The sequence below is a fragment of the Salvelinus namaycush genome, unplaced genomic scaffold, assembly GCF_016432855.1.
Source record: "Salvelinus namaycush isolate Seneca unplaced genomic scaffold, SaNama_1.0 Scaffold46, whole genome shotgun sequence".
NCBI classification, from domain to species: domain Eukaryota; kingdom Metazoa; phylum Chordata; class Actinopteri; order Salmoniformes; family Salmonidae; genus Salvelinus; species Salvelinus namaycush.
The window spans coordinates 471,781-489,166 of NW_024061153.1; the positions used below are offsets into that span (position 1 = coordinate 471,781).

The window sequence follows — 17,386 nt, forward strand, 5'->3', positions numbered from 1 at the left end:
GTGGTACCGCTTGCCGTGTGGTACCGCTTGCCGTGTGGAACCGCTTTCCGTGTGGTACCGCTTGCCATGTGGTACTGCTTGCCGTGTGGTACCGCTTGCCGTGTGGTACCGCTTTCCGTGTGGTACCGCTTTCCGTGTGGTACCGCTTGCCCTGTGGTACCGCTTGCCGTGTGGTACCGCTTGCCGTGTGGTACCGCTTGCCGTGTGGTACCGCTTTCCGTGTGGTACCGCTTGCCATGTGGTACTGCTTGCCGTGTGGTACCGCTTTCCGTGTGGTACCGCTTGCCATGTGGTACTGCTTGCCATGTGGTAAAAGAGAGAACAGTCTATGACTAGGGTGGCTGGAGTCTTTAACAATTTTTAGGGCCTTCCTCTGACACCGCCTGGTATATATGTCCTGGATGGCAGGAAGCTTGGCCCCAGTGATGTACTGTAGTGCCTTGTGGTCGGAGGTCGAGCAGTTGCCATACCAGGCAGTGATGCAACCAATCAGGAGGCTCTCGATGGTGCAGTTATCAGGCCTACCACTGTTGTCATCGGCAAACTTAATGATGGTGTTGGAGTAGTGCCTGGCCGTGCAGTCATGAGTGAACAGGGAGTACAGGAGGGGACTGAGCATGCACCCCTGAGGGGCCCCCGTGTTGAGGATCAATGTGGCTGATGTGTAGTTACCTACCCTTACCACCTGGGGGCGGCCCGTCAGGAAGTCCAGGATCCAGTTGCAGAGGGAGGTGTTTAGTCCCAGGGTCCTTAGCTTAGTGATGAGCTTTGAGGGCACTATGGTGTTGAATGCTGAGCTGTAGTCAATGAATAGCATTCTCACATAAGCGTTCCTTTTGTCCAGGTGGGAAAGGGCAGTGTTGAGTGCAATAGAGATGGTATCGTCTGTGGATCTGTTGGGGCGGTATGCAAATTGGAGTGGGTCTAAGTGTTACTGGGATAATGGTGTTGATGTGAGCCATGACCAGCCTTTCAAAGCACTTCATGGCTACAGACGTGAGTGCTACAGGTCGGTAGTAATTTAGGTAGGTTACCTTAGTGTTCTTGGACACAGGGACTATGGTGGTCTGCTTGAAACATGTTGGTAATACAGACTCGGTCAGGGCTAGCTCGGAGTACACATCCGGGTAATTCGTCTGGCCCTGCGGCCTTGGGAATGTTGACCCGGAACAGCTGATGCTCTCATGCATGCTTCAGTGTTACTTGCCTCGAAGCGAGCATACAAGTAATTTAGCTCATCTGGTAGGTGTCACGGGGCAGCTCGCGGCTGTGCTTCTCTTTATAGTGTGTGATAGTTTGCAAGCCCTGCAAATATCCGACGAACCTCGGAGCCGGTGTAGTATGATACGATCATAGTCCTGTTTTGACTCTTTGCCTGTTTGATGGTTCGTCGGAGGGCATAGCGGGATTTCTTATAAGCTTCCGGATTACTACCCTTTAGCTCAGTGGGGATGTTGCCTGTAATCCATAACTTCTGGTTGGGGTATGTACCGATTATGATTTTTCAACGCCGATACGGATTTATTGGAGGACCATAAATAGCCAATACCGATTAATCGGCACATTTTTATATATATATTTGTAATAATGACATTTACAACAATACCGAATGAACAATTTTATTTGAACGTAATATAATACATAAATAAAATCTATTTAGTCTCAAATAAATAATGAAACATGTTCAATTTGGTTTAAATAATGCAAAAACAAAGTGTTGGAGAAGAAAGTAAAAGTGCAGTATGTGCCATGTAAAAAAGCTAACGTTTAAGTTCCTTGCTCAGAACATGAGAACATATGAAAGCTGGTAGTTCCTTTTAACATGAGTCTTCAATATTCTCAGGTAAGAGGTTTTAGGTTGTAGTTATTATAGGAATTATGAGACTATTTCTCTCTATACCGTTTGTATTTCATATACCTTTGAGTATTGGATGTTCTTATAGGCACTTTAGTATTGTCAGCCTAATCTCGGGAGTTGATAGGCTTGAAGTCATAAACAGCGCTGTGCTTCAAGCATTGCTAAGAGCTGCTGGCAAACGCAGGAAAGTGCTGTTTGAATGAATGGTTACGAGCCTGCTGCTGCCTACCACCGCTCAGTTAGACTGCTCTGTCAAATATCAAATCATAGACTTAATTATAATAAACACACAGAAATACAAGCCTTAGGTCATTAATATGGTAAAATCCAGAAAGTTTAATTTAGAAAACAAAACGTTTATTCTTTCAGTGAAATACGGAACCGTTCCATATTTTATAAAACGGGTGGCATCCATAAGTCTAAATATTGCTGTTACATTGCACAACCTTCAATGTTATGTCATGATTACAGTTGAAGTCAGAAGTTTACATACACCTCAGCCAAATACATTTAAACTCAGTTTTTCACAATTTCTGACATTTAATCCTTGTAAAAATGCCCTGTCTTAGGTCAGTTAGGATCACCACTTTATTTTAAGAATGTGAAATGTCAGAATAATAGTAGAGAGAATGATATATTTCAGCTTTTATTTCTTTCATCACATTCCCAGTGTGTCAGAAGTTTACGTTTCGGGTAGCCTTCCACAAGCTTCCCACAATAAGTTGGGTGAATTATGGCCCATTCCTCCTGACAGAGCTGGTGTAACTGAGTCAGATTTGTAGGCCTCCTTGCTCACACACGCTTTTTCAGTTCTGGCCACACATTTTCTATAGCATTGAGGTCAGGGCTTTTCGCACCAAAGTACGTTCATCTCTAGGAGTCAGAACGCGTCTCCTTCCGTAGCTGTATTAATTTATTTTTTATTTGACCAGGTATGTTGACTGAGAACACATTCTCATTTACAGCAACAACCTGGGGAATAGTTACAGGGGAGAAGAGGGGGATGAATGAGCCAATATGACGGCTGCGTGGTCCCATGGTGTTTATACTTGCGTACTATTGTTTATACAGATGAACGTAGTACCTTCAGGCATTTGGAAATTACTCCCAACAATGAACCAGACTTGTGGAGGTCTACAATTTTTTTTCTGAGGTCTTGGCTGATTTCTTTTGATTTTCCCATGATGTCAAGCAAAGAGGCACTGAGTTTGAAGGTAGGCCTTGAAAAACATCCACAGGTACACCTCCAATTGACTCAAATGAGGTCAATTGGCCTACCAGAGGCGTCTAAAGCCATGTCATAATTTTCTGGAATTTTCCAAGCTGTTTAAAGGCACAGTCAACTTAGTGTATGTAAACTTCTGACCCACTGGAATTGTGCTACAGTGAATTAAAAGTGAAATAATCTGTCTGTAAACAATTGTTGGAAAAATTACTTGTGTCATGCACAAAGTAGATGTCCTAACCGACTTGCCAAAACTATAGTTTGTGAGCAAGAAATTTGTGGAGTGGTTGAAAAACAAGTTTTAATGACTCCAACATAAGTGCATGTAAACTTCCGACTTCAACTGTATCAATGATGTCGCTCTTGCTGCTGGGGATTCTCTGATCCACCTCTACGCAGACGACACCATTCTGTATACATCTGGCCCTTCTTTGGACACTGTTTTAACAAACCTCCAAACGAGCTTCAATGCCATACAACACTCTTTCGTGGCCTCCAACTACTTTTAAATGCTAGTAAAACTAAATGCATGCTCTTCAACCGATTGCTGCCCGCACCCGCCCGCCTGACTAGCATCACTACTCTGGACGGTTCTGACTTAGAATATGTGGACAACTACAAATACTTAGGTGTCTGGTTAGACTGTAAACTCTCCTTCCAGACTCACATTAAGCATCTCCAATCCAAAATTAAATCTAGAATCGGCTTCCTATTTCGCAACGAAACCTCCTTCACTCATGCTGCCAAACATACGCTTGTAAAACTGACTATCCTACCGATCCTTGACATCGGCGAAGTCATTTACAAAATAGCCTCCAACACTCTACTCAGCAAATTGGATGTAGTCTATCACAGTGCCATCCGTTTTGTCACCAAAGCCCCATATACTACCCACCACTGCAACCTGTATGCTCTCGTTGGCCCTCTCTACATATTCGTCGCCAAACTCACTGGCTCCAGGTCATCTATAAGTCTTGGCTGATTTCTTTTGATTTTCTCATGATGTCAAGCAAAGAGGCACTGAGTTTGAAGGTAGGCCTTGAAATACATCCAAAGTTACACCTCCAATTGACTCAAATGATGTCAATTAGCCTATCAGAAGCTTCTAAAGCCATGCCATAATTGTCTGGAATTTTCCAAGCTGTTTAAATGCACAGTCAACTTAGTGTATGTAAACGTCTGACCCACTGGAATTGTGATACAGTGAAATAATCTGTCTATAAACAATTGTTGGAAAAATTACTTGTGTCATGCACAAAGTAGATATCCTAACCGACTTGGCAAAACTATAGTTTGTGAACAAGTGGTTGAAAAACGAGTTTTAAAGACTCCAACCTAAGTTAATGTAAACTTCCGACTTCAACTCTGTCAAATTCTGGCATATTAGTTCACAGTTCACAACGAGCCCGGCGGCCCTAACTGTTCCATATACCCTGACTCTGCTTGCACTGAACACAAGAGAAGTAACACAATTTCCCTAGTTAATATTGCCTGCTAACATGAATTTCTTAACTAAATATACAGGTTTAAAAAAAAATCAACTTCTGTGCATTGATTTTAAGTTGATGTTTATAGTTGGATACATTTGTGCAAAGATTGTGCTTTTTTCAGCAATGCACTTTTTTTAATCATCACCTATTTGGCGAAGTTGAAGTAGGCTGTGATTCGATGATAAATTAACAGGCACAACATTGATTATATGCAACGCAGGACAAGCTAGTTAACCTAGTAATATCATCAACCATGTGTAGTTAACTAGTGATTATGTGAAGATTGATTGTTTTTATAAGATAAGTTTAATGATAGCTAGCAACTTACCTTGGCTCTGTGCAACACAAGGTCCTTTTGACGCTGCACTTGTGTAACGAAGTCAGCCTGCCACGCAGTTTCCTCGTGGATTGCAATGTAATCTGCCATAGTCAGCGTCCAAAAAGGCCGATTACTGATTGTTATGAAAACTTGAAATCGGCCCTGATTAATCGGTCGACCTCTAGTATGTACGTACGGTCACTGTGGGGACGACATCATCAATGCATTTATTGATGAAGCCAGTGACTGATGTGGTGTACTTCTCAAAGCCATCGGAAGAATCCCGGAACATATTCCAGTCTGTGCAAAATAGTCCTGTAGCTTCTGCTTCATCTGACCACTTTCTTAGTGACCGAGTCACTGGTGCTTCCTGCTTTAGTTTTTGCTTTTAAGCAGGAATCAGGATAGAATTATGGTCAAATTTGCCACATGGAGGGCGAGGGAGAGCTTTGTATCAAATCAAAACAAATGTTATTTGTCTCATACACATGGTTAGCAGATGTTAATGCGAGTGTAGCGAAATGCTTGTGCTTCTAGTTCCGACAATGCAGTAATAACCAACGAGTAATCTAACAATTCCACAACTACTACGTTATACACACAAGTGTAAAGGATATGTACATAAAGATATATGAATGAGTGATGGTACAGAACGGCATAGGCAAGATGCAGTAGATGGTATAGAGTACAGTATATACATATGAGATGAGTAATGTAGGGTATATAAACATAAAGTTGCATAGTTTAAAGTGGCTAGTGATACATGTATTACATAAAGATGGCAAGATGCAGTAGATGATATAGAGTACAGTATATACATATGAGATGAGTAATGTAGGGTATGTAAACATTATATTAAGTGGCATTGTTTAAAGTGGCTAGTGATACATTTTTACATACATTTCCATCAATTCCCATTATTAAAGTGGCTGGAGTTGAGTCAGTATGTTGGCAGCGGCCACTAAATGTTAGTGGTGGCTGTTTAACAGTCTGATGGCCTTGAGATAGAAGCTGTTTTTCAGTCTCTCGGTCCCTGCTTTGATGCACCTGTACTGACCTCGCCTTCTGGATGATAGCGGGGTGAACAGGCAGTGGCTCGCGTGGTTGTTGTCCTTGATGATCTTTATGGCCTTCCTGTGACATCGGGTGGTGTAGGTATCCCGGTGATGCGTTGTGCAGACCTCACTACCCTCTGGAGAGCCTTACGGTTGTGGGCGGAGCAGTTGCCGTACCAGGCGGTGATACAGCCCGACAGGATGCTCTCGATTGTGCATCTGTAGAAGTTTGTGCGTGCTTTTGGTGACAAGCCAAATTTCTTCAGCCTCCTGAGGTTGAAGAGGCGCTGCTGTGCCTTCTTCACAACGCTGTCTGTGTGGGTGGACCAATTCAGTTTGTCCGTGAAGTGTACGCCGAGGAACTTAAAACTTACTACCCTCTCCTCTACTGTCCCGTCGATGTGGATAGGGGGGTGCTCCCTCTGCTGTTTCCTGAAGTCCACAATCATCTCCTTTGTTTTGTTGACGTTGAGTGTGATGTTATTTTCCTGACACCACACTCCGAGGGCCCTCACCTCCTCCCTGTAGGCCGTTTCGTCGTTGTTGGTAATCAAGCCTACCACTGTAGTGTCGTCCGCAAACTTGCGTCTATGTGTGGAGTAAAGGTGGTCTAGCGTTTTCCTCTGGTTGCACAATTTACGCGCTGGTAGAAATTATGTAAAACAGATTTCAGTTTTCCTGCATTAAAGTCTCCGGCCACTAGGAGCGCCACCTCTGAGTGTTTTCCTGTTTGCTGTTGGCCATATCTTTATTGAACCTTTATTTAACTAGTCAGTTAAGAACAAGTTCTATTTTACAATGACGTCCTACATCAGACGACGCTTGGCCAATTCTGAGTCGCCCTATGGGACTCCCAACAATAGCTGGTTGTGATATGATGACTCGGTGAAACAGTTTTTTATGTCCCGTTGGTAGGATATATACGTAATCGTACTTCGTCTTTTATCGATTGATTGTACGTTGGCTAATAGGACCGATGGTAAAGGTAGATTACCCTCTTGGCGACGGATCCTTACAAGGACCCGGACCTTCGTCCCTGATACCTCCGACGAGGATGAGGGCCTTGTCCGGCTTTTGAAGTAAATCCTTCATTGAAGAAAAAGTATTTCTCCAGTATGGGGTGAGTAATCGCTGTCCTGATATCTAGAAGCTATTTTCGGTCATAAGACACGGTGGCAGAAACATTATGTACAAAATAAGTTACAAATAACGAGAAGAAGCATACACAATCGCACAATTGGTTACGGGATCGTAAAATGGCAGCCGTCTCCTTCAGCGCCATTCTTCATATGATCTATTACATCATAAAACACTCTTCAACCCGTATGATCTATTACATCATAAAACACTACTCAAACCCATATGATCTATTACATCATAAAACACTACTCAACCCGTATGATCTATTACATAATAAAACACTACTCAACACATATGATCTATTACATCATAAAACACTACTCAACCTATATGATCTATTACATCATAAAACACTACTCAACCCATATGATCTATTACATCATAAAACACTACTCAACCCATATGATCTATTACATCATAAAACACTACTCAACCCATATGATCTATTACATCATAAAACACTAAACCCATATGATCTATTACATCATAAAACACTTTTCAACCCATATGATCTATTACATCATAAAACACTACTCAACCCATATGATCTATTACATCATAAAACACTTTTCAACCCGTATGATCTATTACATCATAAAACACTTTTCAACCCGTATGATCTATTACATCATTAAACACTACTCAACCCGTATGGTCTATTACATCATAAAACACTACTCAACCCGTATGATCTATTACATCATAAAACACTACTAAACCCGTATGGTCTATTACATCATAAAACACTACTCAACCCATATGATCTATTACATCATAAAACACTACTCAACCCGTATGATCTATTACATCATAAAACACTACTCAACCCGTATGATCTATTACATCATAAAACACTACTCAAACCACATTACCTATTACATCATAAAACACTACTCAACCCACATGATCTATTACATCATAAAACACTGTTCAACCCATATGATCTATTACATCATAAAACACTACTCAACCCACATGATCTATTACATCATAAAACACTACTCAACCCACATGATCTATTACATCATAAAACACTACTCAACCCACATGATCTATTACATCATAAAACACTACTCAACCCGTATGATCTATTACATCATAAAACACTACTCAACCCGTATGGTCTATTACATCATAAAACACTTTTCAACCCGTATGATCTATTACATCATAAAACACTACTCAACCCGTATGATCTACTACATCATAAAACACTACTCAACCCGTATGATCTATTACATCATAAAACACTTTTCAACCCATATGATCTATTATTTAGATGGTGATTTAGATGCACTATTGTAAAGTGGTTGTTCCACTGGATATCATATGGTGAATGCACCAATTTGTAAGTCGCTCTGGATAAGAGCGTCTGCTAAATGACTTAAATGTAAATGTATTACATCATAAAACACTTTTCAACCCATATGATCTATTACATCATAAAACACTACTCAACCTATATGATCTATTACATCATAAAACACTACTCAACCCATATGATCTATTACATCATAAAACACTACTCAACCCATATGATCTATTACATCATAAAACACTACTCAACCCATATGATCTATTACATCATAAAACACTAAACCCATATGATCTATTACATCATAAAACACTTTTCAACCCATATGATCTATTACATCATAAAACACTACTCAACCCATATGATCTATTACATCATAAAACACTACTCAACCTATATGATCTATTACATCATAAAACACTACTCAACCTATATGATCTATTACATCATAAAACACTTTTCAACACATATGATCTATTACATCATAAAACACTAAACCCATATGATCTATTACATCATAAAACACTTTTCAACCCATATGATCTATTACATCATAAAACACTTTTCAACCCATATGATCTATTACATCATTAAACACTACTCAACCCATATGATCTATTACATCATAAAACACTTTTCAACCCATATGATCTATTACATCATAAAACACTACTCAACCCATATGATCTATTACATCATAAAACACTACTCAACCCATATGATCTATTACATCATAAAACACTAAACCCATATGATCTATTACATCATAAAACACTACTCAACCCATATGATCTATTACATCATAAAACACTACTCAACCCGTATGATCTATTACATCATAAAACACTACTCAACCCGTATGATCTATTACATCATAAAACACTACTCAACCCGTATGATCTATTACATCATAAAACACTACTCAACCCACATGATCTATTACATCATAAAACACTACTCAACCCACATGATCTATTACATCATAAAACACTACTCAACCCACATGATCTATTACATCATAAAACACTACTCAACCCACATGATCTATTACATCAAAACACTGTTCAACCCATATGATCTATTACGTCATAAAACACTACTCAACCCACATGATCTATTACATCATAAAACACTACTCAACCCACATGATCTATTACATCATAAAACACTACTCAACCCACATGATCTATTACATCATAAAACACTACTCAACCCACATGATCTATTACATCATAAAACACTACTCAACCCATATGATCTATTACATCATAAAACACTACTCAACCCGTATGGTCTATTACATCATAAAACACTACTCAACCCGTATGATCTATTACATCATAAAACACTTTTCAACCCATATGATCTATTACATCATAAAACACTACTCAACCCGTATGATCTATTACATCATAAAACACTTTTCAACCCATATGATCTATTACATCATAAAACACTTTTCAACCCACATGATCTATTACAGAATAAAAGTCTAATAAAACATTTACAAATATGATGTCATAGTGAATTCATGACGTGAATGAACAAGCCTTTTCATACTGTATAATATGGCTATATATAGACTGAACAAAACATAAACGCAACAATTTCAACGATCTACAGTTCATATATGTCAGTCAATGTCAATACATTCATTAGGCCCTGATCTACGGACTTCACATGACTGGGCATAGGCCCACCCACTGGGGAGCCAGGCCCAGCCAATCAGAATTTGTTTTCCCCCTCAAAATGGCTTTATTACAGATAGACGTTCTACTCGGTGCCATCAGCTGTCCAGGTGGCTGGTCTCAGTCTCCCGCAGGGGAAGAAGCCGGATGTGGAGGTCCTGGGCTGGCTGGTTACACGTGGTCTGCATTTGTGAAGCCGGTTGGACGTACTGCCAAATTCTCTAAAATGACGTTGGAGGCGGCTTATGGTAAAGGAATTTACAGTACCAGTCAAAAGTTTGGACTACTCATTCCAGGGTTTTTCTTTATTTGTACTATGTTCTACATTGTAGAATAATAGTGAAGACATCAACTATGAAATAACACATATGGAATCATGTAGTAAACAAAAAAGTGTTCAACAAATAAATATATTTTATATTTGAGATTCTTCAAATTAGCCACCCTTTGCTTCGATGACAGCTTTGCACACTCTTGGAATTCTCTCAACCAGCTTGATGAGGTAGGCTCGTAGAATGCATTTTAATTAACAGGTGTGCCTTCTTAAAAGTTAATTTGTGGAATTTATTTTATTCTAAATGCATTTGTGCCAATCAGTTGTGTTGTGACAAGGTAGGGGTGGTATACAGAAGATAGCCCTATTTGGTAAAAGACCAAGTCCATATTATGGAAAGAACAGCTCAATTAAGCAAAGAGAAAAGACAGTCCATCATTACTTGAAGGTCAGTCAATCCGGAAAAGTTCAAGAACTTTTTAAATGTTTCTTCAAGTACAGTCGCAAAAGAGCTATGATGAAACTGGCTCTCATGAGGACCACCACAGGAAAGGAAGACCCATAGTTACCTCTGCTGCAAAGGAAAAGTTCATTAGTTACCAGCCTCAGAAATTGCAGCCCAAATAACTGCTTCACAGAGTTCAATTAACCTTTTACGGGGGCAGCCCGACACCGGTACACTTATGACAACATCCAGCTCAAGTGCAGGGCGCGAAATTCAAAAGCAATTTTTTTTAAATATTTAACTTTCACACATTAACAAGTCCAAGACACCAGATGAAAGATAAACTTCTTGTGAATCAAACCAACATGTCCGATTTTTAAAATGTTTTACAGGGAAGACAAAATATGTAAATCTATTAGCTAACCACGTTAGCAAATGACACCACTTTTCTAACTCCATCAGTTTCTTACTCCATCAGGTGCTATCACAAATTCGACCAAATAAAGATATAAATAGCCACTAACCAAGAAACAAATTCATCAGATGACAGTCTGATAACATATTTATTGTATAGCATATATTTTTTTCGAAAAATTTGCATATTTCAGGTATAAATCATATTTTACATTTCAGCTACAATCAGAAAGTGCACGGAAAGCAGCCATAATATTTACAGACACCAACGTCAAATAGCTAATTACTCATCATAAAACATTTCCGAAAAATATATAGTTCGCAGCAATTGAAAGATAGGCAACTTGTGATTCCAAACAATATTTCCGATTTATTAAATGTTTTACAGCGAAAACAAAATGTATCGCTATATTAGCGTAGCCACAAAAGAGAGAAACACTTGGGCGCCCACGGCACGTTCACATGCACGACAGATATATGAAATAACATCATAAAATGAGTCTTACTTTGGCTGATCTTTCATCAGAATGTTGAAAAGGGGGTCCTCTGTCCAGATGAGTCGTTGTTTCGATTCAGAATGAGAAATATCCCTCTTCATTTACCATTTCCAGTATCCGAGTGTCCCAAATCTCTCAGACGTAAACACAGTCAGGCGACGGAACACGGTCAAACTCCCGAAAAAATTTCAATAATCTGATTAAACTATATTGAAAAAACATACATTACGATGATATGGTCACATGTATCAAAAAGAATTCGAGCCGGAGATGTTAGCCGTTCCTTACGAAGGCAAAACAGAAATCAATCCCACTTCCTTCAGAGTACCGGAAGTGGACGCTCAGGTCAAAGAAATAGGTTTTTTTCCACCACAGACAAGATGAGAAGAAAAATTTCTTCTCTGACATCCTCTTTACACCAATAGGAAGGCGTATAGAGTGTCAGCAGACTCCTAAGTGTCAAGACCATGTATAGGCATCAAGTTGAAAAGGGCATAGATTTCTGACATTTCACTTCCTGGTCAGGAAAAGTGCTGCAGAAGGACTTCTGTTTCACTCAGAGAAATAATTCCAACTGTTTTAGAAACTAGAAAGTGTTTTCTATCCAAAAAGAATAATAATATTCATATTGTACGAGCAAGATTTGAGTTGGAGGCCGTTTGAAATGGGCACGATTTCACTGGCTACTCAACACTTTGCCTTGCAGCCATAAGAAGTTAAGAGACACATCTCAACATCAACTGTTCAGAGGAGACTGTGTAATCAGGCCTGCATGGTCAAATCGCTGCAAACATACCACCAACAAATGCTCAGCATATGTGGGAACTCCTACAAGACTGTTGGAAAAGCATTCCAGGTGAAGCTGGTTGAGAGAATGCCAAGCTGTCATCAAGGCAAAGGGTGGCTACTTTGAAGAATCTAATATATATTTAGATTTGTTTAACACTTTTTTGGTCACTACATGTTTCCATATGTGTTTTTCATATTATTGATGTCTTCACTATTATTCCACAATGTAGAAAATAGTAAAAATTAAGAAAAACCCTTGAATGAGTAGGTGAGTCCTAACTTTTGACTGGTACTGTACATTAAATTCCCTGGCAACAGCTCCAGTGGACATTCCTGCAGTCAGCCAATTGCCCGCTCCCTCTGAGACATCTGTGGCATCGTGTTGTGTGACAAAACTGCACATTTTAGAGTGGCCTTTTATTGTCCCCAGCACAAGGTGCACCTGTGTAATGATAATGCTGTTTAATCAGCTTCTTGATATGCCACACCTGTCAGGTGGATGGATTATTTTGGCAAAGGAGAAATGTTCACTAACAGGGATGCAAAATTTGTGCCCAATTCAAGAGAAAAAAGCATTTTGTACGTATGGGGAAAAATTCTGCTATCTTTTTTTTCAGCTCATGAAACATGGGACCAACACTTTACATGTCGCGTTTATATTTTTGTTCAGTGTAGTTGCTATCAGTTTTAGAAACATATGATGTCATAGGTTATTCATCACATGAGAATGAACAAGCCTTTTCAGACTCTATGATATGGCTGTAGACTTACTATATATAGTAACTATCAGTTTTAGGAACATCTACCCCAAATATTTCACCTTATTTTTTACTTTACCCAAAATATGACATCGGCGATAGTCAACATGTTGAAAACCTGTGAAGGTCTAAATAAGAAATTGGGCCATTTAAACAGCATGTGTCGAACTCTTTCAACAACGGGGAGATGTTACTGATGTGCTTTGTGCCTTCGACGTAAAAACTAGTTTTGGACTTCCACACAAAATTACTTCTTTACTTATTTTATGTTTAAGGAAGTGTGTAGGTCACATTCTGTATCATATACAGCTATGAAAGTTATATATTTAGAACCACCTGCTGATTGGAATCCAGCGACGTCTGTGTCTTCAGTGTCCTAGAACTGTTTAGTTTTTTGTGTTCTGACTTGTAAAACAGGATAAATAAAATAAGTAATGTAAACATATTATCAGTAATTACCAGGAAGCTATACAACATTTGTTTTAAAATCACACTAAGACTGTTAAAACTGGCCTTAGGTTATTGAGGGATCTGATTAGGATTTACCCTCGTAGCAAGGCCGTTTTATCATGTGGAGGTTCCATTCAGGTCTCTATTTAAATGAACACTCTGTCTTTAGCAGGAGAAAGACCAGACTCAGAGGAACCAAAGCCACGGACGTCCAAACCAGCAAGAAGACACCAGTGTTCCCACTGTGGAAAGAGTTTTAACCAGAAAGGACACCTGAACCAACATGAGAGAATACACACCGGGGAGAAGCCTTACCACTGCTCCCAGTGTGGAAAGGGTTTTAACCAGAAAAGCTACCTGAAAAAACACAAGAGAATACACACAGAGGAGAAGCCTTACCACTGCTCCCAGTGTGGAAAGAGTTTTACCCACTTGTGTAATCTGAAAACACATGAGAGAATACACATAGAAGAAAAGCTGTACCGCTGCTCCCAGTGTGGAAGGAGTTTTACCCACTTACGTAACCTGAAAACACATGAGAGAATACACACAGGGCAGAAGCCTTACCATTGCTCCCAGTGTGGAAATAATTTTACCCACTTAAATAACCTGAAAACACATGAGCAATTACACACAGGGGAGAAGCCTTACTGCTGCTCCCAGTGTGGAAAGCGTTTTAACCAGAAAAGCTACCTGAAAAAACATGAGAAAATACACACAGGAGAAAAGCCTTACCACTGCTCCCAGTGTGGAAAGCGTTTTAACCAGAAAAGCTACCTGAAACAACATGAGAGAATACACACAGGAGAAAAGCTGTACAATTGCTCCCAGTGTGGAAAAGGTTGTAACCGCTTAAGTGACCTGAAACGACATGAGAGAATACACACAGGAGAAAATCTGTACTATTGCTCACAGTGTGGAAAGGGTTGTACCCACTTAGGTGACCTGAAACGACATGAGAGAATACACACAGGAGAAAAGCTGTACCACTGCTCCCAGTGTGGAAAGATTTTTACCCACTTACGTAACCTGAAAACACATGAGATAATACATACAGGGGAGAAGCCTTACCACTGCTCCCAGTGTGGAAAGCGTTTTATCCACTTATGTAACCTGAAAACACATGAGCAGTTACACACAGGGGAGAAGCCTTACCACTGCTCCCAGTGTGGAAAGAGTTTTAATCAGAAAAGCTACCTTAAAAAACACGAGAGATCACACACAGGGGAGAAGCCTTACCACTGCTCCCAGTGTGGTAAGGGTTGTAACCAGTTAGGGGACCTGAAACAACATGAGAGAGTACACACAGGAGAAAAGCTGTACCACTGCTCCCAGTGTGGAAAGAGTTTTACCCAGTTAGGGGCCCTGAAACGGCATGAGAGAATACACACAGGAGAAAAGCTGTACCACTGCTCCCAGTGTGGAAAGATTTTTACCCAGTTATTGAACCTGAAAACACATGAGAGAATACACACACAGGGGAGAAGCCTTACCACTCCTCCCAGTGTGGAAATTGTTTTAATCAGTTAGGTAACATGAGATATAACACACAGGAGATAAGGATGTAGGCTACTGAACAGTAGGAAAGAGGACAGATTTAGGCTGCTGAACAGTAGGATAAATATATGCCTCTGAACAGTGGGACATAGGAGAGGTGCAAGCCCTATACGTGGTGGGAGAGTAGGCTGCAGAGACTCGGGAAATTCGTGTTAGGTATTGACTTTCCAGTGTTTTCACTACTGCATGTATTTTTATATAAATAAACTGTTATCTCAGAATGATGTTGGGGATAATTAAGTACTGGTGCTATAATGTCTGGCGCCGCCTCCACTGGCCCATAGGGATGTGTGTCATAGTATCATAGGGTATCATAGGGATGGGTATCATAGGGTATCATAAGTATATCATAGGGATGTGTGTCATAGTATCATAGGGTATCATAGGGATGGGTATCATAGGGTATCATAAGTATATCATAGTGCTGTGTATCATAGTAGTGTGCTGAATAACTGATGAATAAGTAGTGGTCCTATAATGTAAACTCCAACAGGAAATACATTCTAATGTATAACTTCAAGATCATTTTCACTCTGGTTTCAATTACATTTTCATCCAAACTAACAAGCAAATACTTTATGAATTTATTGTTTCCAAATCAACTTGCAAGGTTCCACAGATCAAAAGAGCAAAGCCTTGCAGATTGATGGCTGGGGTCCATCCGATGATAAGAGTCTGGGAAGATCAAAGCCTTGCAGATTGGTGCCTGGGGTCCATCCGATGATAAGAGTCTGGGAAGATCCAATAGCCGTATTTGCCAAATTTGTTAGAAGTAGTGTAAGATAGTAGTTAATAGTGTAAAAATTTGAGTTGTGTAATTTTGCCAAATCAAAATGTATTGGGGGTATGTGAGACAATGAAGATGTACCATAGTTGTTTATTATATTGTGATTGTCTTGTATATATATATATTAGGGATTGATTGTTTATATATTAAGGGTATGTGAGACAAGGAAGACGTACCATAGTTGTTTATTAGGAAAGGAAATTGTATTAATTATCGGATGTTGTGAAACAAACAACAATTGTGTCTGTCATTGTCTGTTGTCATTACAATCGCCGCCTAACCTTGTTGTATTCCCCTTTCCCTTTTGAAAAGGACCACCATGTAAATATCTGTTAAGCATTATTGTGTTATCCTTCATGATTTTCTTAAATTGTATGTGGAGGCGTCACCAGCTGGAGCACCCTTATTGTATGTATTTTACAAACTGTCAAATAAATTCAATCAATATACATGTTCATATTAAGCTTATACTTCTGTGTACAGGAAAGTATTATTTGTAAGATGGAAGAGAAAATATATCAGCTTATTGTTAAATTATTATGACGTTATTTCCAATACAAAAAGTGTAGTAACTGTTGTTTCCAATCTGCGTTACCCACTCCAGTCAGCAGATGGCGATTTGCGTCTTTCAGCTGACTCTTCATGCGTGACGTATAATGGACTGGACGGGACGCTTCTTCAGGAACAACAACACGGCTACTCTTTCAAACGCCTCAGTAGCTTGCTAGCTAATTTAAATGCGAAACATTGACGCTTTAGACCATGTTTATGTACATTAGCTAATCTCAGTGTTTTAAACACAATTCTGTTGACGTTTCTACTGGTTAACTTTAAGCTAATTTGGTTGTTCAATTTGCAAACTTGTTAAAGATTGATACTGAGCCTAGCACTAGGCTAGTCGCTAATGTTAACTAGCTAGCTAACATCCCGGACCATGAGCTCACTAAACTACTCGCCCCTTGCTAAAGAAGAGGAGGTCTACTGGACTGAGAAAGAAGCTCTGGGGCTGAACATTGTCGTCAAAGAAGAAGAAGAAGAGGGTGTTACAGTGAAAGGAGAGAAGTCTCCGTTTGGAGAGGAAGAGGGGATGGAGGCTCTCACAGTGGAAGAGGAGGAGGAAGAAGCTTTCAGAATGAAAAAGGAGAAAAAGGAGAATATCACACTGAAAGAAGAGGATGAGGGTATTACAGTGAAATATGAGAAAGAACATATTGTAGTGAAAGAGGAAGAGGGGATAGAGGCTGTCACAATGGTAGAGGAGGAGGTAGACACTTTCAGAATGAAAGAGGAGGATGTTATAGGGGAAAAAGAGGAAGAACCTTTTA

The 17,386-nt window shown here is 39.7% G+C and overlaps 1 pseudogene; it reads left to right on the plus strand.

Annotated features, from left to right (window-relative positions):
• The window catches only part of LOC120041403, a 173,977-nt pseudogene that overhangs the window by 103,634 nt on the left and 52,957 nt on the right, over positions 1-17,386 (plus strand).